General features: G+C 39.8%; 1 long non-coding RNA gene across 1 annotated transcript in view; it reads left to right on the top strand.

Moving 5' to 3' along the window:
- Positions 1-858: 858 nt before the first annotated feature.
- Positions 859-23,308, top strand: part of LOC102119423 (uncharacterized) — a 29,658-nt gene continuing 7,208 nt past the window's right edge. Inside the window, exons 1-2 of the long non-coding RNA XR_285701.5 lie at positions 859-1,023; positions 22,381-22,503. This is a non-coding gene — a long non-coding RNA (uncharacterized lncRNA). The remainder of the gene's footprint in view (positions 1,024-22,380; positions 22,504-23,308) is intronic.

The following is a 23,308-nucleotide window of genomic DNA, read 5'->3' on the forward strand; positions in this document are numbered from 1 at the left end:
ATGGATGTGGCCTCCTGTGATCTGAATTGCAGTAATTGTTGTCTCTCTTCTGGGTCTAGCCACCCTGTGAGTCCATCCAGCTCTAGACTGATATTGGAGGTTGTCTGCACAGAGTCCTGTGATATGAACCATCTATGGGTCTCTTAGCTTTGAATACCAGCACCTGTTCCAGTGGAGATGGCAGGGTGTGCAATGGACTCCATGAGGGTGCTTAGCTTTGGTGGTTTAATGCTCTATTTTTGTGCTGGTTGGCCTCCTGCCAGGAGGTGGCGCTTTCCATAAAGCATCAGCTGTAGTCATGTGGAGTGGGACCTGCGGTGGACAGGACCCTAGAACTCCCAAGATTATATGCCCTTTGTCTTCCACTACCAGGGTGGGTAGGGAAGGACCATCAGGTGAGGGCGGGGCTAGGTATGTCTGAGCTCACTCTCCTTGGTTGAGAGTTGCTGCAGCTGCTGTGGGGGATGTAGGAGAGATTCCTAGGTCATGAGAGTTGTGTACCTAGGAGGATTATGGCTACCTTTGCTGAGTCATGCAGGTTGTCAGGGAAGAGGTGGAAAGCCGCAGTCACAGGCCTCACCTAGCTTCTATGCAAACTAAAGGTCGGGTCTCACTCCCACTGTGCCCCCTCAACAGCCCCAGTCTGTTTCCAGGCAGAGGGCGAGAGGTGCTTGAAAACTTGCCTGAGGCTATCTGGCTCCCAGCTGCGAAAGAAAAGGACTTTGGTTCTCCCCGCCCCTGCCCCCGCTCCCGCGGACTCTGCAAGCCGGGATTCGTGCCCTCCCCTGAGTTCAGGCAAGGAGGATTCTTGCCTTGTTCAAATTGTTACAAAGTTCAGCTACAGAATTCCTTCTCCCTGTGGAGTTTTACCTCAGGCTCCTCTGACCACCCTCCTGATGGATCCCTGTGGTGCTAGGCAGGAATGGGCTGCCTGGGGATCCAGTGAGCTCCCAGGGCCTGTCTGCTGCTTCCTCTACTGCTGTATTTCACTCGCCTTGGCTCTTCAACTTGACCCAGCTCCAGGTAAAGTCAGAAACCTCTCCCACAAACAGACCTTCATCTTCTGCAGTGGGGGTGTGTGTTCGGGAGACGCGGGTCTCCCTTTCCCACTTCCACAGTTGGGGCACTCACAGTGTTCGGGGTGTCTCCCAGGTCCTGCAGGAGCAGTCTGCTTCCTTCAGAGGGTCTCTGGGTCCTCTCCGGATTGCCGGTTTGTTCTTGCAGTTGATCTGGAGATAAAATTCACAATGCAAGCCTTCGCATGCTGCTCTGTCCGGAGCTGCAATCTAGTCCTGCCTCCCATCTGCCATGATGCCCTATTCTTTGCATGTTTTTTTTTTTTTTTTCAGACATAGCACAGAAAAGTGCCTGTTTACTTGGCAGGCACCCTGGTACCCAGATAGAAGTGCTTGGGCTGAGCCGAGTGCCTTGGTTACAAGTACGTCATCAGCCACAATTAAACCAGGAAATACAGGAGTCTCAGGAAGTGCACTTGATAACCAAGCCTCACTAAGCCAAAATTAGCCAATAATCAGCATTGCTCTTCATCCTGAGATGATGCAACCATATTTTACAAGGCAGTCCAGTGGTGGAAGACAGGCCTGGGGACACACTAGATCCCTTGTCTAGCTTTGTCACCAGTTCACATGATTTTAGACAACCAGGGTTAAATGCCTTCCCAGTGTTTCAGCTTCTCTCTTGCAAAGTCTCAAATCTATCCATCAGTGGCAGGATTTATAAGTTCATATGAGTGGCAAATGTATTGGACAATGACGTCTTTAATGCCAGGAACAATGTTTTATTGTTCTTTACATACACTGAGCACAATGCTTGCTGCAGTAGTCATTGAACTATTACTTGCTAAATTATTAACAGTCAGAAAACTAAATGATAAATGAGACCCATTAGTCACTAGCTGTTTGGACAAGCTTTCTGGTTGTCCATTGACACTATTAAGCCCTGGGCTAGGAATGACAAGCCCAAGATCACTTATAGAGTCACATGGAAAAGGCTAGGGTAGCATTCTAGCCACAGAGCTGTGCAGCCTGCCCAAACAGGGCTGTCTCAGTAACACAAGCTCTCCTCCTACCAAACCAAAAAGAAAAGCAGCTTGGTTAGAGTCTTAGGATTCCAAGAGCCACTTATTTCTGGTTATTTGCTTTTGGCAGGCACTGCATAGATATCAAAGGAGTAGTGCTGAAATTGAAGAGATTTATCATTTTCATTCCTAGAAAGTTCGTAGGAATCATCATGTCTTGTGGTACATAAGTACAGCTGGAATTCTTTGTATCCTGCAGAGGAGAAACACACAGGTGACCACGGTACTGAGGCACCATTCCAAGAGAACTATAGAATCTTGTTTCTGTCCTCTAGTGATTTGCAATCTAGTGTCTTCGTGACTCTTTAAGGAAAGAACACCTATGGTTAGCATTAAGAAACTGTTAAGGAGCATGTAGCGAAGCATAGGCTCTGAAGTGAAAAGAACTGGGTCTTACTAGTTTTGTGACCTCGGGCATATAACTTCATCTCTATGGGCCTCAATTATCATAACAGTTCCTATCTCTCAGCCTTCCTGTAAGACACAGATGAAATCAGGTATGTTCAGAGAGGCACTGCAAACTGTAACACACATCATACATGCTAGTCATTATTGTTTTATAGACACTTCTTTCTGCACATCCAGAAGGTAGAGATGTGAGCTTCAAAAAAAAAAAAAAAGATCAATTTAAAAGCAGTAATTCAGAGAACGATGACTGCAAATTGAGAGTGAATTCCAGCAAGACAGTGACCAAAAATTGAATGCTGGATTTAGCCAGATGCCCAGAGATATCAGTGCACACCAAGGAGCTAATAATGTCATTCCGCAGAACTCTGCTTAGAACACAAAGGAATTTGGCCGTCAATTCTGGTGTCTCCAATACCAGAGTGATTTTTGATACCCAGGAATTATAAGAATTGGCATTTGCTCAACGTCTATCACATTCACTTATTTTTTTCACTAAACATTAAAACTTCTATCACATAGGCAAGTTGAGGTTTTTATTCAGCTCTAAAAATCGAATGATAAAACTTTCCGATCATGCCTGTGTGAAAGTATTGCCATTCGTAGAAACAAATTAAAACGCTGGAATGTCCACAGTGTGAGCACAACAGGCTCTCAATGAATTTATGCTTTCCTATAAACCTGTAAGCTTTCTCTGTAAAATAAGCAATTTTTTGGACAGTTTTTCTTAATGGCCCAGTTGCTCTAGTTATTAGCAGACAAAATTTTTATGGATTTTAATACTTCTCTATTCAGAATAATTGTGTAATTTATGGTGGAATATGTGCCCAGTTACCATATATTTCTCCAGGTTTCTAGTTAACAGCCTTTTTCCCATGCACAGTTGGACTGCTGATGTAAGTTTGTAAGAGAGATGCTTAATTATCCTTCTGTTCTGTGCCTGACTCTGCTTCCCCCTGGGGTCCTTCTGGCAATTGTCTTAGCTCTCCTGACACCGAAACAAAGGAAACACAGAGCGTCCCAACTTTCCTCTCAGGGTTTTATCCAACTGCATCTGCAGGACCACAGGGAGGGAGGAATTTAGGTCCCAAACACATTTTTGTTCCTCTGTAGATGAGGCAACTCCTCCTCCTTTCTATACTGTGCTCAGAAACAGGCTGCACCCACCCACGAAAGGTCCGGGGAGGCTCCTGGCTAGAAACTGTGCAGGGCGCCGCCCTTGGAGCAGTCTGTCTCCATGGAGACCGACGCGCCGGAGAAAACTCACACCGGGCCAGGTGGAGACCACAACAGCGGGGGAGATACGAGAGTCAACAGATGGGGAAAAACAAGAAACACTAAATGGGAGACTGAAGTGTTCGGGTGGGAGAATTTACTCCTTTGTAGCTGTTTTTTAAAATATTTCCTCATCTCAAAGACAGAGAGTGAAAGGGGTGGGAGAGGGAGGGAGGGAAGGAGGGAGGCAGAGAAGGAGAGAGGACTATCCCTAGATAAGTAAAACGAAAGCGTTAGTTTTTCATTTAATTACATATAATTTCCTCCAGGTCAGAATGTTCTGTAATCCGTTCAATGTTTATAATTGTGGATCTGCTCCATTTTCATCATGCAGCAGTAGTGAGAAAGTAGCTGATCATGGAAACCACTGCCTACACTTAGCAAATAATCAGTCCCCATTTAAACCCCTCATCAAGTTGTATACATGATATGATCTCTTAAGCGCTTGGCTTTTTCTAGAATCTCATTAATTTCAGAGGGTGATTTCTAATGATCGCATTTCAGAAATTGTCAGAAATGTTTTTTTTTTTTTCCTTTTGTTGCTTGTTGCCAAGTGAGAACAATCTTGTAATGACACCACATTTTTTAACATGCTTTTTCATAATGAGTCTTCAGGGGAAAATTCAACTTATGAGAACTAAGAAAACAATCTGCTACTTCGCATATCATCAAAACCAAAGGAACATGGTTTTGCATGCATAATATGACATGGTTACAATGCCTGCACTGGGCCAGCCATACCTGACATAGATTATGAGCCATTGCTGCTGATCAATACAAGTGTAGTATTACTTGCACTTGCCAGTACACACTTTAACATAATCGATAATATATAATTTGTTAGCGTTTCTAAGAACTAGGGAATAGAAGGGAAGTGTAAAAGATCAAAACACAAAGTCTCAGGTTTGCCTCTGAACAATTCTATTATGCGCCGCAAGTCACAAAAAGCTAATGTGCTCAATGGCATAACTTTAAAAAAGCACGATTACGTTTTGTTACTTTCTGTTACCACTCAGGATTTACCTTAGTCATTAGTATTGTTTTCAGACCACATAGAGAATAATAGTGAAGGGAGAAGAAGCTCATAAATAAGATGCATTTATCTAAAACCCCCTGTCCTTAGAGACCAAGAATGACTTTCCTCTTGGGACTTGAGGAGCAAAGGTGACAGCCTTTGTCACAGGAGCTGAACGTGAAATGAAGTGATGGTATCAACCACACTCCCAAGGGAATTATTTTTAAAGAAATACCTTTGACTTTATTCAGTGACACAACACCTTTTTCCCCTTTTACTGCAATGTTGTTCTGTTACATTGTCAAGAATCCTTGGATACAGCACAAATCTGTGTTATTTCAAAGCTATTTCAAAAGGCCTAATAATTCCTTATATTTATCAAGTACTCTAACAACCAAGACATGAAAATATTCTAATTTTCTTTGCTCAGTGTTATAGTTTAGTTTAATTCATGATGCTCAAAGTCAGTCTTTCTGCAGAATTTGAGTCAAATGAAAAGGTCTGCATGCTCAAAATATACCTCTTTTGTCAACCTGAAGCCCTGTTATTGGAGTCCACATAGATTCTCACAGTATTTCCCAAAGAACTACAATTTTAAATTCTATTATCGGTAGTTAATTAATAGTAGTAAAAACTGCTTAGCTAAATGAAGATACTTGAGGAAATATGACCAGAGCAGGTAAAATAGGTAAGAGATATTCAGAGAGAGAGATTGAGGGAGAGAGAAAGAGAGTTTATTTTGGCATTTATTAAAAACGTACTCTGCACATGAAACTGGGCATTCTCTGTGCAGTATATTTTTTAATCCTCACAATAAATTATTACTGTTCCCATACCACACAATAGGTCGCACAGCCTGAATCTAGCTATGCTGGTGAGAGAACAGGGGTGATGGGTGGGTGTGGAAAGTCTAGAGAAGGCTCACTGCCTGAGACGATCTGGTGACAGCCAGGACGTAGGATGCTAGATGTCAAAGGAAAAAGCTCCAAAGGCAAATTCCAACAAAGGGGTGACCCAAAGGGACATAATGGAATCCTAAAATTACCTCTATTTCATGATCATTTTTAAAACACTTGAAAAACAGGGAGGACAATGATTTATTGAGAAGAAACTACAAGGCCTCTTCAATTCTCAGCTACTTCAAAAACAGCAATAAAGTGTTAAGAGTTTATTGCGGCCAAGAGCTGTGGCTCACACCTGTAATCCCAGCACTTTGGGAGGTCAGGACAGGCGGATCACTTGAGGTCAGGAGTTAGAGACCAGCCTTGCCAACATGGTGAAACCCCATCTCTACTAAAAATACAAAAAATACCCAGGCATAGCAGCACACGCCTGTAAACCCAGCTACTCCAGAGGCTGAGGCAGAAATTCTTCATCCCAGGAGGCAGAGGTTGCAATAAGCCGAGGTCGTGCCACTCCAGCCTAGGAGACAGAGTGAGACTCCATCTCAATAAATAAATAAAAGTTTATTGCAAGAAGTATGTACAATAGAGCTTGTGAATGTGGTGAGTGTGTGTATGTAGTGTGATGTGTGTGTGAACACACATGAGAGTGCAGTACGCATGTGAATGATGTGTATGTATAGATACGTGTGTATATGGGGCAGGGTGATAAGCACATTTCACATATTATTGCTTCGTGATCCTCTAAATAAATTTTCACACACTTGGGAAAATAAGCAACACCACATGAACTATCCGCCTATCTGACAAAATGCTCTGGAGAAAATAAATGTAGCTGTGATAACTGGACTCTCTTTAAATGCCAAACAGCTCCAAAAAATTTCTCATAAATTTAATATGCTCCCTAGAAGCAAATTTCTCCCATTCTTCAAGAAGTCCCTTTAACACCTTTTCATCTGTTTTCTGATCCCCAATATTCCCTATAACCCACTTGTTATAATAACTGTTAACTGATGACCTTACCTCATACTTCACTGAGAAACTAGACACAACCATATAGGAATTCCCCTATCTTCCTAGCATCATCTCCACCTGTGTTGGAAAACACACACTCTGCTTTTCTTCCTGTTTCAATGGAAGAAGCGTTTGTCTTCCCAGCAAAGTCTACCACATTGTGCTCTGGATCAGATCCTCTCTATGCTTCTCAAGGATTTCTGACTCTCTTTGGAATTTTTAGTGTCTTTCTTGTTTCCATGAGCATACACATTTGCTGTAGGGTCTCCCTTCTTTAACGAGTGTTCCCATGATCCTGCAATCCTCCACAAAGATTGCTCCCAATTCTCTGCTCCTTATTACAGCAAAACTGATTAAAATAGCTCTCTACCATCCAATGCCCCTATGGCTTCACTTCCAGACATCTCTTTGATCCCCTTCAGTAGGCTTTCTCTCTTACACTCCAACCCAGTGGAACTGCCCATAACCAAGCACCAGTGACTCCCCTTCTACCAAAGACAATCTTTAATTCGCTGACCGTATTGCACTCTCTCAACAACAGTTTACAGAGTGAACAGGCTCTCCTTCCTGAAATATTTCTATCTCTTGGTTCCCATGAAACCCACCTCTTAGCTTTCCTACTACTTCCCTGTCCATTCTTCTTCAGTTACTTTACTGGCCACTCCTCTTCTGCAAGACCCCCATCTGAGGTCCCAGGAGTCAATCTTCATCATTTTTCTATCTTTGATCTATGCTCTCCCTCTTGATGATCTCCCATAGCTATAGATGATACCTAATTGCATCCAATTTTATGTATTTGGGCCCAACCTCCTTGATGAGTTTCATACTCTAATATCTAATGGACTACTTACAATCTACACTTAGATGTAAACTTAACATTTACACCTCCAACTTAACATATTCAAGACAGAACGTGTGTGCTTTGCCTTTTTGTTATTGGGGTGTGTGTGTGCGTATGTGTGTGTTGGCCTCCAAAACCTGTTTCTTAACCCCAGTACTCTTCTATATTTCAGTAAATAGTGCTATAATCCAATTAAATTTACAACCCAATTTAGCGTACAAAACCTAGGAATCATATCTACCTTCAAAATATACCCTGATTCCACCCACTTCTCAGTTTCTATTGCAAATACCTGGTATCAGCCACTGTGTGATCTCCTATCTGAACTATCTCCTGCTTGCAGACCTGCCCCATCCTAATATCTGTTCTTCACACCAAATCCAAAATAAGGTGTGTAAAACACTCATCACATCAATTGTCTGGTTAAAAACCCCCCAATGACTTCTGAGTACGTGTAGAATAACATCCAAATTCCTTACTGCGTCCCTTAAGGTGTGGGCTTTCTGTTAATATCTTTGTCTATTCTCTGACTTCCTCTCCCAGCTCTCCTCTTTTGCTCACTGTGCTCCAACCAATGCTCACTGTGCTCCAGCCTTTGTTATACTTTCTAAATAAGACAGCCCTATTCTGGTCTCAGGAGTTTGCACTTGCAGGTCACTCTACCTGGGTCATTCTCCCCTCGGCTCCTCATCTAACTGATCCTAATCACTAGGTCTCCTCTCAGATGCCAACTCTGCAGAGATACTTCTGCAGACCAACACATTTAAAATTGATCCATATCCCCCACTTCATTCACTATCACACCATCATGTTTTATTTTCTTCATGTAACCTGTAATAAAGAAAAATTCTTATTTGTGTGTTTAATCTTCACACTAGAATTTCAGTTCCATGAGAACATGTATGTCTTGTTCATTTGTTGTATTCCAGGTGCTTAAATCAGGGTCAACAAGTAGTTGATGTTCAGTAAATATTTGTTGAATATAGAGATTAATTAATTATAGTATGTTGTGAATCCTCAATCAGGTAGAAGTGCCATAAGCTAATGATCTAAGCTGACGCATGAAGACAGTCTTTTCTTGATAGTTTTAGTCTTGTGCTAAATCATAATAAATACCCTTTAGGCTTAATAGGAGAATGTGACCCAAACACTTCAGGCATGTGGAGAATATTTTAATGACAGTACGAACATGCGAGGGAATTGTTCAAGCTCTATGCTTCATTTCTTTCTTCAGCATGGCGGTATAATTTAATTACACAGTGCTATATCCCTATGCATCTAAAGTCAACAATATGTTTACCGTAGCCGAGCTGTACAGTTATGAAAAATTAATTTTTAATCATTTGGTGAATTCATCTTTACTGTATCTTACTAGATACAATTACTTTGAGATTTGCTATGTGTTGAAACAAGATCAATGTCAACTGTCAAACTGCCAGAGTGGCTGTAGTAATATCATACCAAGTAGATTTAAAACAACAACAAAAAAAATGTTTCTAGAGTTAAAGAGGGACATTTCATAATGGCAAGAGGGTCAATTCATCAGGAAGATAACAATTAAAACATGTATACACCTAATAAATACACAAAGCAAAAATGGACAGAATTAAAGAAATAAGAAATTCAACAACAATAGTTGGAGGCTTCACTACCCCCACTTTAATAATGAATAGAACAAGGGAGAAGATCAACAAGGAAATAGAGGACTTGAACAACACCATAAACCACCTAGGCCGAACAGACATCTATAAAACAATCCACCCAGCAACAACAGATTACACATTCTTCACAAGTACACATAGAACATTCTCCAAGGTTGATTATATACTAGGCCTTAAACATGTCTCAGTAAGTTCACAAGGATCAAAATTATGCAAAATATGCTTTCTGACCACAATGAAATTAAATTATCAATTAATATCAGAAGGAAATTTGAGGCATTTACAAATATGTGGAAATTAACAAACAACAAAATTCTAAATAACCCATGGTTGGAGAAGAAATCACAAAGAAAATTCAAAAAATACTTTGATATAAATAAAAACAAAAACACAATAAAACAAAAGTTATGGGATGCTGAGAAAGCAGTGCTCAGAGGAAAATTTATAGCTGTAAACACCTTTTTCCTTAAAAAAAAAAAAAAAAAAAAGAAGGTGATCTCCAATCTAATTTTCCACCTCAACAAAGAAGAAGAGGAAACTAAACCCAACACAGGTAATATACTTCCTGTCTGTATAGATTTGCCTAGTCTATAGATATAATATAAATGGAACCATAATAAACGTGGTCTTTTGTGACCAGCTTCTTTCCTGGAGTAGACTGTTTTCAAGATTTATCTATGCTGTAAGCATGTATTGATACTTCATTCCTTTTAATTGAGAAATAATATTCCTTTGTAAGAATGTACCTCATATTATTTAGCCATTTATCAGTTGACAGACATTTGGGTTGTTTCCACTCTTTTGACTATTATGATTAACAGCTTTGAACATTCACTGTAGTCAGTGAACCTACATTGACACATCATTGTTGCCCAAAGCCCATGGTTTACATTAGGGTTCACTCTTAGTGTTGTGCATTCTCTGAGTCTGGACAAATGTGTAATGGCATGTACCCAGCATTATAGTATCAGACAGAGTAGTTTCACTGTCCTCTGTGCCTCATCTATTCATCCCTTCCTCCCCTCTAACCCCTGGCAACCACTGATTCTTCTACTGCCTACATAGCTTTGCCTTTCCAGAATGTCATATAGTTGGAATTATATGGTATGTAGCCTTTTCGAATTGGCTTCATTCACTTAGTAATACGCATTTAAGATTCCTCCGTATCTTTTCATGGCTTTTTAACTCATTTCTTTTTAGCACTGAATAATATTCCATTGTCTGGTTGTACCACAGTTTATCCACTCACCTACTCAAAGACATCTTGATTTCTTCCACATTTTGGTAAATACAAATAACGCTGCTATAAACATTCATGTGCAGGTTTTCATGTGGACATAAGTTTTCAGCTCATTTGGGTAAATATCAAGGAGCACAATTGCTGGATCATATGGTAAGAGTACGTTTAGTTTTGTAAGAAACTGCCAAAATTGTTTTAATGTAAAAAAACTGTATGATTCAGATGGAAAAATAAAGCTGCCTAAAAGGAAAACATTAGAAAGACCTAATATATGAATTCTAAATTACATTACCAAAAGACAAGGACTGAAATTCTAGAGAGTTTAAGCAGTGGAGCTGTAATTAAGACTTTTCTATGTGAGTATTGTCATTCATTTATGAAACCAGAAGACAAATATTCTCAGAGATACAAGGGCTCAGACAATCTGTTACCCAGGTAACCTTTCAAAAATCGCTTGAAATGAACTCTAAGCATCCAAAGGATAAAGCAAATTAAGAATTCAAGCATGGAAAACTATTGTGTAAGAGGACTGGTAGTAAATACAATTTACTACCTCACTAATTACACTAATTACCTCCCTGACCTGACTAATTACAACAAATCCCACATTACAGGTTCTTTAGGACTTGGTACTTCTGAGTGACACTTGTCACAGTTGCTGGTGTATACATGTTACTAAAACTGCTTGATCAAGATCTGAGGCTGAGGTTCTGCTATGTGGTCCCTCTAAGAAGGCAATGAGCACTGCTGCTCACCTTTGTAGGTACTTCTGCCCCCAGCATGATGCCTGGCATCAGGGCCGGCACTGCCTTTTTTGTAAATGAATGAGCATGAACAAACGAACCTGACATTTCCTCTACTCTTGTACCCACCCTCACCTGATTATAATGTATGTGTGACACATGAATTACTCAAGGACAAAGACGGTGTCACATTCATCTCTGCATCCTAAGAGTGTCAGAACACTGCTCAAGCTAACCAGAGTCACTTAATATTTTCTGAATTATTGAACTGAATTCTCTGCCACATATTCCCGCTCACCATATACCCCCACCACACAAAACAACCAAAATGGCATATGCTCTCTCACACCTCCATGCCTTTGTCTATGTTGTGTTTTATCCTGTGATAGTTTCCCCCCACCTTCCCCACCTCATGTGGGTAGTTGCTTATCTATTCAGAAGGGTTTTGACTAGGTAAATAAACTGTTGGCCAACTTGGAAGTAGCAATATTAAATTGGGTACCATGCATCCTGGGAGACTCTGTCAATGATGGCCAGGCATTTCTGAATTTACCTGAGTATGGTTTTAGTATAGAGGAGAGCATTGTCTTAGAGGATACAATGTTTTCAAGGTTTGGTAAAAGAAGCTGGGCTTAAGGTTGAGCTACATTGTACTCAAATTACTTTTCAGTCTTTTGGTTATACTCATGAAGTTAACTGCTTTTAAGCTCTTTCCTTAAAATTGGAAGATGAAAGGACGGAGATTCCTCAGTGTCTTTTAAACTTTTAATCTAATTAATAGTTAAATCAAGAAATGTTCCTTATCAAAATTTCCTTTGGTTTACTGTACTAGACTCATTTTTTTCTATCATGTGAAAATGCCAGAAGTTTTGATACTTAGAGGATTAAATTAAAGTTTTAATCGAAAGATTTGGTCAATCTTTTAAAATCTCTGTTTTTTTAAAGATTATACTCTCTTAGATGTCCACACTATAGTTAGATTTACTTGTCTATAAATAGTCTCTTTTTTGTACTTATTTTTGCTGAGATTTTTTTCTGCTCTTGAAAGTCTGAGAAAAATCTAACCCTACTTGGCTACTGATGAGAGCTTTCATGTACAGTAGTTATAAGTAGCACACCTGCTGAGAAACTGTTTGCACATAAGGAGAACTGAAGTGCACAGCTTTCCCTGAGAGAGTACCAGCAATTTGGGGTGAGCAAGGAATTCTAAGTAAAATGCGAATCAACATAAACTGATAGGTCCATGAGTCAAAATATACTAAAAACAATTCAAAATTGCTATTATAAATTCATGTGGAAAATATTACACAAAAGTCATCGCTGTGGATATCACATAAAGGCATCTTACTGAGACAGAAAATGCCAAGGTATTACAAGAACAGCCGCACCATTCTTTATAGCCTAAGCAAAATGAGGATGTCCTAGAAAGCAGCCTTCAAATTCTATTTTTGACAATGTCAAATTCATTTTATAAAATCTGAAAAGTTCTAGAAGCAGTCGAACATGGGAGCAAATATTGCCCGGGATACCATTTCTTTGATATAAGAAAAAGTGAAATGTGTTGGTTCCTGCCTACACATGCAAGAAATAGAAACTTGAAAAATTAAAGTTCTATTATTATTCTACTTCACCCAACTGCCATCGTAATGGTTACTGATTATCAATTACTCTTGTCATTTATTGATTTGACCTTGAAAAATAAGAGTTCTAGGAGAGGAGTCGGGGTTTCAGGAGACTGGTTTCAAACCTGCCATTTTCTAGCGGTGTGCCCGTGGGTTAGTCCTTTCCTCTTCTGGAGTTTCAGTTTCTCTATTTGTAAAATTAGGAGGTTGAATAAAATGATTGCACTTTTGGTTTTGTGACTAAAGTTAATTATATAAAAATGAGATATAGTTCATGATCTGGAAATGAGAACAAGATAAAAATCTGACAAAAGTTAAGAAAGGAGAGTTGACTTACTTAAAAGGCAAAAAACAGCATTCCATTCATATATTGGCATATCAACATCTACAGATAAGTTTGATGTTAAAGATACAAAAAGAATGATAAAACTTTAAGCCAAGAAGTCAAATAAATAGGTGACTGCATCCCAACTTTCTGTGAATGGTCGAGGTTGTCTGGAGGAGGATATAAAAGACTCTAAGGCTCAGTCTGGCCTCAGTGGAAAAGAATGCTGTGATTTATTAGCAATATCTGCTTAGGCTCAGAAAGGGAAAATGGCAGTGTTGCAAGATGCTTTTGCCACATAAGTTCTAAAACAGTATTCTAGCCATATATAGAAGATAGCTGTTACTACTTTCTGAAGATACGTCTAAAGACTTTAGGGCAACCTCTATTCCCAAATATCACAGCATACAATCTGGAACATAAAACACAATAAAATATAACATTAAAATGTAAGTGAATCCTTTCAGGCCTATACTGTTCTATAAATACAAATACTGTTCCAACCCAGTAAACACAGTACAAATACTGTTCTACAATTCAGATGAAAACAGAATAGTTAGTTGCAACCAAGACTGCCACCCACCCTCCAGTTGTCATTGATCTTTTCTCTGGCAATAGAAGCCCTGGTTTTATGTAGGCCCATGGCTGCCCAGAATATGTACACATTTCTTAGCCCATCCCTGTCTTGCATATTGACGAGGCTGTGCGACTAAGTGCTAGCCAATGAGACGTGAACGGAAATGATGTGAGCAACTTCAATGTTTTACTTTGTTGGGGCTCAGAAACCTATACCCCAAATACAGCACTTTGACAAGCTGGACTAAAGAAGCAACCTTGACTGGCTGCTGTGGTTCACGCCTGTAATCCCAGCACTTTTGGGAGGCTGAGGCAGGCAGATCGCTTGAGGCCGAGAATTTGAGACCAGCCTATACAACATAGTGAAACCCCATCTCTACTAAAAATACAAAAATTAGCCAGGTGTGTTGGCACATACCTGTAATCCTAGCTATTTGGGAGGCTGAGGCATGAAAATTGCTTGAACCCATGTGGCAGAGGCTGCAATGAGCCAAGATCATGCCACTGCACCCCAGCCTAGGCAACTGAGTGAGACTCTGTCTCAAAAAAAAAAAAAAAAAAAAAAAAAACAGCAACTTCAAGGTATATCTGATCTTCCCCCTCATACACACACCTGTCTCTCAATCCTGTCTGTCCCAAAGCACAGGATGAAGCTGTCTGTCCTCTAAAGTCTGGACCTTCCTTATCTGCCAAAAGTATGGACCCACCAAAGAAGAAAACAATTATCTCTGGTTCCTTCCAGGTGTGGCCATTAACTGAACTCAGGTCACAGGAAGAAAGACTGAAGTCTGTCAACACACCTGACAGATGTTTGCCACCATCCATTGTCTTTCAGCCCCATTTAGTTTTTCAGAGAGAATCATTTACCAGCTGCTGTCTGCTCTGCATGTCCAACAGACTTTGTCCCAGGCCACCGTATGTTCTCCAAGTCCATTCATTTCCCCAAAACTTCATTTACTATCCCTCAAATTGCCACATTCTCCCCAGCTCCTCTTCCCCTATGAAGAAGGGTATACCTCGTTTATACATCTGCACCTCACTGGATTACTGGGTAATCAATCTCATGCAATTCTCCTGTGCCTTTGAACATTAAAATAAATTTTGTAGGCCTTCTCCTACTAATCTGCCTTTTGTCAGTTGATTTCTCAGTGAAACTTCAGATGGCGAAGGGGATGTTTCCTTTTGGCTGCTACACTCCTAAAGAGAAGGGATACGCCTACCCCTTTCCTTTTTCCTCTTCTTTCTAGCCACAGTGCAGACTGGGTGGCATGAGCCATGATGGGATGAAGAGGAGGTAACACCCAGGAGTCACCCATCAGCCTTAGCCTGCTTACATGCGGAAGTTACATGCAACAGAAATTATTTTCTCTCTTGCTTAAGGCACTATTTTTCCAGCTTCTGTTAAACAACCAAACACGTATCTTACCTAATAAAATAGCTGCCTTGGGGTATGGGAATATGCATAAGAAATTCATGTTTCCTTGTGGGAAATGTGACATGATTCAGGAGAAAGTTATTCCCACAGTGCAGGTATTCCCAAGTAACAGGAGGTGAACATTGTGATGTAGCTACTAAACAGATCTTTTCTTGAGGCTTATCTCTTTTATCAGAGTTGGCAACCTATGGTCCATGGGCCAGATCCAACCAACAGCCTCTGCTTGTAAATAAAGTTTTAGAACACAGCCATGTGCATTCATTTACATATTTTCTGTGGCTGCTTTTCAAGTTACAATGGCATAGCTGAGTAGTTGTGACAGAGACTACATGGCCTACAAAGCCTAAAATAGTTACTACCTGGCCCTTTCCAGAAAGTTCGCTGGCTCCTGTCTTCAAAGATGGCAGCCTTTGCACCCCTGGGAACTCTAACTAACTGATTTCAGATATCACTTTTTCTTTTTTCCATCTGGCAATTTGCTCACATCTATGTATTAATATACTCAATACCCTTCTTTCAGCATATCCAAACATGCTATTTTCTGCTAAAGAACTATTTAAGAATTTTTAATTTAGTAGGAATTTTAATTTCCTACATCTCTCCTTGTAGTTACACTTGGGGACCATAAGGACATTTTGCACACAAAAAAGTGTTATCTCTGCAATTGAATTAGTACATTATAAAGGTGAGTGGGGAAAACAAGTGGGGTGAGACACAGTGTTCGGGCTGTTGACTCTCCTAACTCGCATTCTGGTCTCAAAGCCAGTGAAACCCAAGTTCACACCCTGATCTCCAGTGTCGCTGAGAACAGTGACTTTCTGTCACTGTTAAAGAAAATACCTAGAGCAAGACTGTGTCAAATCCAAGAATGTTATGGGTCTATTTTAGCAGAAATTTTAAGATACTCAGAGCCAATCTGAGTCTTGAAAGGTGAATTTGACTTGAAAAGAATTTTAAATGGAAAGAAAAAGTAAGACACTGATAAAGAATATGATGCATTCATCCTAGTAACAGTCATTAACCAAAGGGAAAAGCAAATGATTTTGTTTCTAAATGTAAATTTAAAGCCATGCCTATCAGAAAAGTGGGCTTTCAACTAACTGAAAAAATTGCACTGTTGGTTCTAAAACTGCTATACTCCTGAATTTATTCATTCAATATATTTTTAACAAGAAAAATTAAGAAGACTCAAGCCGTTAAGAAGTGATAAAGACTATGGAAAGCTATTGATCAAAATTAAGACAAGACAGAGAAACTCAATTGATACATGTGCATAAATCTACACATGAAAGAGAAGTTGTGCCTTTCTTTTTAAAAATAATTTATAAATTACATTTGTTTTAAATATCCATCAACTATAATATGCCTGTCTTAATATCTGTGAGATTCCACAATCTAATAAAAAAAATTTATGTTAAGAAAAATCTAACATTGCTGGGAGTATGTTTTAAAACTATATACAGTTGTGTATATATTTAAAACATGTACTAATTTTATTATACTTATATTCTAGAGCTGTGCTATCTAGTATGGTAACCACTAATCACATGTGGTTTCAAGGGCTATTTAGCCCTTGAAATGCAGCCAGTCAGAATTGAGATCATATAAAATGCTCTCGAGATCCTGAAGACTTAGTGTGATACGAAAGAATGTCAAATATTACATTTTGATTACATGTTGTGATGATAATGCTTTAGATACACTGGATTAAATAAAATATACTATTCAAATCAACATATCCCTTTTTAGCTTTTTAAACATAGTGGCTAGAAGATCTTAAATTATAAATGAGGCCCATATTATATTTCTATTGGACAGTACTGGCCTAGAGCACTGGTCCTCAAGCCCTAGGTCATGGATCAGTATTGGTCTGTGGCTTATTAGGAACTGGGCTGCACAGCAGGAGGTGAGTGGTGAGCAAGCGAGTTAAGCTTCATCTGTATTTACAGCTACTCCCCATTACTCACATCACCCGAGCTCCGCCTCCTGTCAGACCAGTGGTGGCATTAGATTCTCAGAGGAGCATGAACCCTATTGTGAACGGCTCATGTGAGGGATCTAGGTTGCATGCTCCTTATGAAAATCTAATGCCTGATGATCTGTCACTGTCTCCCATCACCCTCAGATGGAACCATCTAGTTGCAGGAAAACAGACTCAGGGGCTTTCACTGATTCTACATTATGGTGATTTGTATAATTATTTCATTGTATATTACAGTGTAATGATAGAAATAAAGTGCACAATGAATGTAATGCACTTGAATCATCCCCAATCCAAACCCCAACTCCAGACTGTGGAAAAATTGTCTTCCATGAAACCGCTGGTCCAAAAAGTTGGGGACTGCTAGTTTAGAGTATCTAAGAGTACTTTCTTCCGCAGAGGTAATTATCAGCTTTGAACTTCTGAGAAACCTACCACCATGATACCAGTAACCAATAAATGTATATTTTATGTTGGATATTTCAATGAAACTAAAAAAGCATTTTGTCTAATCTCAAAACATGGATTATAGTTTTAAGACTCTATTTAGAAATAAGAAAATAAAATGTTGAACTTACATTTTTCTCCTTACTTTTCTCATTTTAATTTTATCGATTTCAAAGAGAAGATTTTGTTTGGATGGAAAGCAAGATGTGGTCTCAGTTATAAGTAAGAGGAGGGAAAGAGACCAAAAATAGAACTGACAAGAGAATGTTGCCAGATAAGGAACAATAACTACACTTGCAATAAAATTCCACCAAAAATAACCTCTGTGAAGAACAAAAATGGAATACCTGAAATTATTTCTTTAAATGAAAACTTCTTCAGTGCTGCATTTTTACAATCAGCCTAGGGTACTAACATGGTATAGGATTAGATGAGGGAATGGCTTCTACAGAAAAAACACTTATTACTTCCTAAGATTCTTCACTGATATGCTCTCTACAAATAAGACAATCTTACCCAGTGAATTTTTTAAATTGGTACATCATAATTGTACATATTTGTGGGGTACAATTGAATGTTTTGATACATGTGTATGTTGTATAATAATCAAATAAGGGTACTTAGCATACCCATCATCCCATAGATTTGTATTTTATTTGTAGTGAGTTAGTCTATGAACTCCAAAACATCATATTACAAAGTGCTTTTCTTCTTGAAACAGTTCTAAAATCCTAACTTGCTTTTCTGGCCATTTAAATTTACTTTAATGAACTATCTATTCAACCAATCACCATTATTGTAAGTTCTTCCACAGAACAGAAGGGCATGTGCTGACTGACAGTACTCATCCACCTCCCGGTCTATTGTTTTGAATGATTTACTCACAAGAGAAATATTTCACCCTGCAGAAAGGTGGAATATCTGAATCCACCTTTCAATCCTCCTAAGACCCACTTGAAAGTTATCTCCTACTGCTCTTTCAACATCACCTGTCAAGAATAAAAGTGTTGTGTCACTCAATCCATTGGTTTGGACCTTGAAACCAGTGAAAGATGCTTGTTTTAATGGGTCAGCATGGTGGCTCACACCTGTAATCCCAGCACGTTGGGAGGCCAAGGTAAGTGGATTGCTTGAGCCTGGAGGTTGAGACATGCCTGGGCAACACAGTGAGATCCCATCTATACAAAAAGTCTAAAAATCAGCCAGGCATCATGGCACACACCTGTAGTCCCAGCTACACAAGAGGCTGAAGCAGGAGGATCACTGGGGTCCAGGAGGTCGACGCTGCAGTGAGCTATCATGGTGCCACTGCACTCCAGCCTGGGCAACAGAGTAAGACCTCGTCTCTTAAAAAAATAAACCAATCTTGTTTTCACTTCCAAGATGTCAGGAGAAGAAAATTAACCTAAGTACTCAGTTATAGAAATGCCTGTGTGATCATTTCTGAAGACCAGTTGCTATTGAGGTCAACAGGAAGACATAAAGTCTGTTTCTTCTGTTTCTAATTTACAGGTGAAGGAGTACTTCACTTGCCCCTGCACCTCAAAAACAAACAAACCCAAACAAAGAAAACCCCCAAAATGCTTTCCTTTTTCTTTTTAAATTAATGAAAGACCAAAGGCAAAAAGAAGCTGTGTTAAATGTTCAGAACATGGTATTTTTCTTTAAAAGGACTTGTGATCCTAGGAATAACAGCCCTACCTCCAACTTAACAAACCTGCAGCAAGATCTTGCAGCTATACCTCACCTAGAGTTGCAGAAAGGGTATTCACAGGAGCATTTAGTATTTGGACTGATAGAAATAAGAAGAGTTTGTGCAGGGGGAAAAGAAACTTGAAAAAGACTAGAGAGAGAGAGAAAGAGAGAAAGGACAGGGTGGCTTCTATTCTCAATCAGCCTCTGGGACTAGGTCTAATCTTCCCCAGAAAGGAATGAGATAGGCCATTTTGGTGAGGAAACTTACGAGACTGTATTCAAGCTTGAGAGTCTAACGGACAGGATGTGACTCCAGAGTCCAGAGGTATGGCCAGGTGCTGGATGTGATGAAGCAAACCAGGGCAGGCTGGCATGGCACTGGTGGTGGACCCTTCACCGGGGTAGCTGAGGAAGTGAGTGTCCATATGAAAGGCACTCTGTTCACCTATGTCCTTGATGGTATCATGCTCTCGCTTTCATCATCTTCCTCACTGCTGCCATCACAGTCTTCACAACCTCAATGTCAATGTGTTGCCTTAAAAAAAAAAAAAAAAAAAAAAACTCCTAATGAAAACGTTTTTGGAGGATATGGCCAGTGGAATCATGGCTTGCATCACAACGTCTGTGCAGCAATGGTGAGCTGTGGGCCAAGGATGGACACCAGCAAGGAAGCACATGGCCACTCTCCCAACGCAGCAAAGTTCTCACAATGGGTGCCAGCTGCAGCCACTGTGGCCAGCTGCCTCCTTCCTGTGGATGGACAGCTGAGGTGGACAGATAGGAAAAGATCAGAGGACTTGATTGAGGGCACATGTGAGACAGAGCTTTAGGAGAGACTGAGGTCCGACCAACGTGTTCATGTGGCCTCCTAGTTCAAACTCCGAGCCTGCAGGGGCCTCTGTGCTTTCAGATCACATGCAACTTTTCTACCAGAGAAGGAAGTATGAGTCAAGTCAGAATCCCCAATCCCAGGAGTGATATTATTACTATATATTTGGAACAATAAGCACAGAGAATCATATTTCAGACTGGAATTTTCCATTTGAACAGGTGTTTCAATATTTATCTCATACTACTCAATAGGTAGACTCAAGAACATGATAGTAAATATTTTTTGAAAATTGAATTATGTTTTACATTTCTCTAAGAAAGATCATGTGAAGGCCACAGCTCCATCTTAGATGCTAATTCACCATGTTAATTTCTGGTTATTCCCCATTCCAGGAAACTCTCTAAGATTTCTACTTTATCTACTGTTACTGTAAATCCTGCCCTTAGGCAGATACCTATAGCATTCTTGCCTTTCCCTACAATTGTCCTACACATTCCTTCCCTATGGTATATGAGTCCTGCGTCTGAGGGGGTGATAGTGTAGAGATCCACCATCTTTCCTGACAGCTATCCAAGACTAGGGCTTCTGTTGGTAAGTCCCTATTGTAATATTTACGTTTCTTTCTGATATACTGGATTTGTCAGCCTCTTTCTTCTGCCCCTCAGGTTCCTTGCCTTTTGAGGGTAGGTTTGCAAAGATCTGTTCACCACAGAACAGATCATATAGAAAGGAATCCATAATAACAGCCCTGGTTAAAATATCACCCACTAAATGCAATTGTTTTCTACAACTGGATTTTTACATCCTATTTTCTAGAAATGGAATTCTACTTTTTTTTTCCTTTTTTTTTTTTTTTTTTGAGACTTTGTCTCGCTGTGTCACCCAGGTCGGAGTGCAGTGGTGTGATGTCAGCTCACTGCAACCTCTGCCTCCTGGGTTCAGTAATTTTCTGGCCTCAGCCTTCTGAGCAGCTGGGACTACAGGCGCCCACCACCATGCCCGGCTTATTTTTGTGTTTTTAGTAGAGACAGGGTTTCACCATATTGGCCAGGCTGGTCTTGAACTCCCGACATTGTGATCTACCAACCTTGGCCACCCAAAGTGCTGGGATTACAGGTGTGACCCACAGCAACTGGCCAATTCAACATATTTTTATTGAGCACTTAACATGTGCTGTGCTTTGAGTTAGTTGCTAGGGACTCAAAGATGAATAAAACACAGTTCTTGTCTTCATAGTGGCAAAGGATTGTCAGAGAAGATAGATATGAGGTCCTGAGGGAAGTATCAGCATCCAGGAAGAAGTGATTAACTCAGGACTGACGGGGAGAAGTGAAGACAACATTATGGCATTGAAGCTGAAGCTTAAAAAATATTTGAGATTATACCAAGGTGCAGTGCCACATGTCTGTGGTCCCAGCTGCTTGGAAGTCTGAGGAAGGAGAATCTCTTGAGACCAGGAGTTAGGGGATGCAGTGAGCTATGATCATGCCTGTGAATAGCCAGCACTTCAGCCTAGTCAACATAGTTAGACCCCATCGCCAAAAAATATATATACCAGGTAGTTAAGCAAGGGAGGGGTATTCCAAACATAAAAAAAAATATGTATCTGGGGGAAGCTAGATGAAGAGTACACTAGGATCTCTCTATATCATTTGTTCAATATCCTGTGAACCTATAATTATTTCAAAAGTAAATTAAGGAAAAAAGAACACATGCCAGTGTTCATACATATGAACATGCTTGATTTTTAGGAGAAATGACAATCCTGGATGAAGGATTGGGATAGGAGGTGTATTAGTCCATTCTCACACTGCTATAAAGAACTGCCCTAAACTCGGTAATTTATAAACAAAAGATGTTTAATTGACTCACAGTTCCACATGGCTTGGGAGGCCTCAGGAAACTTACAATCATAGCAGAAGGGGAAGCAGGTCTGTTCTTTACAAGGCGGCTAGAGAGAGAGAGGAGCATGTGGAGGAGGAGTTGTCAAACACCTATAAAACCATCAGATCTCATGAGAACTCATTATCATGAGAACAGCACGGGGAAACTGCCCGCATGATTCAGTCACCACTCACCATGTCTCTCCCTCAACACATGGGGATTATGGGGATTACAATTCAAAATGAGATTTGGGTGGGTACACAAAGCCTAACCATATCAGGAAAATACTGGACAGGGAATCAGGAACCAGATTGTATTGGAGAAAAATAGCTGGCAGCAAGTGGAAGAGTCTTTGAACATATAAACTAATTAATATATTATTTTAATAGCTCCAAAAAGAAATTATGAAAACCTGGGACTACATCTGTGGCAGCAGTAAAGGAGAGAAGATAAAAGGCTGAAGAAAAGAGCAACAGGCGTTAGTGATTCTGATAAAGAGGAAACAAGCAAAGGTAACTTTATGATTGGGGGAAAATTCACACTATTCATCATTATAGAGAATAACCAAAAAGTCTTTTAGCGTGAAAGACAGTAAATTCAGTTTGGAACTATTGAAATTAAGGCCAACATCATGTAGAACATGGATTGGAATTCAAGAATAAGGTCTTATAAATGTACATTTTCTGTACTGTTTAAGAATATTCAATTCTGCTATAGAAGACAAGAAAAGAAACAGGATGGACTGAATTTGTAATAATTGTTAGGCATATTTAACAAAAGTTATAAGAAATATGTGAAATTCAGAGAACGTGTTAAGTATAGATAATGGGTAAGCAAGTAACTTGTGAGACATTGGTAAAATTAATGTGGCAAGTTATATATAGACATAGTAACGTGTAAGGCCTGCCAATCATTGATCAATAGAATAAACCAAAATTATAATGGTGCATAAAGGAGTTTTGTTTAAGACAAAATAGAAATAGATGCAAAAACCAAATCATGGTACCTCTAGGATGACAGCTATGTCACCCTCAAATTCAGCCACCTATTGATGATACCCACTACGGTCTCATTCTGGCCTATATGTACTTGTGTAGAACAAGCATGTATCATTGGATCAGGACTCCTTTTGTCTGTGAACCTGTAACTCAAACCTCACCTCTGGTTCTCATAATCACATTATTGACAAGGAAGGCTGACATTCATTTTTTATCCATTTTCTCAGCATTGGCAAGTAAGAGAAAGAAAGAAGATATACGAACATTATGATACCCAGGACTCAAGTATTGTGTTCCTTTGTCCACTTAGACCCTAATC

Source organism: Macaca fascicularis, chromosome 17 (genome assembly GCF_037993035.2).
Source record: "Macaca fascicularis isolate 582-1 chromosome 17, T2T-MFA8v1.1".
Classification (NCBI taxonomy): domain Eukaryota; kingdom Metazoa; phylum Chordata; class Mammalia; order Primates; family Cercopithecidae; genus Macaca; species Macaca fascicularis.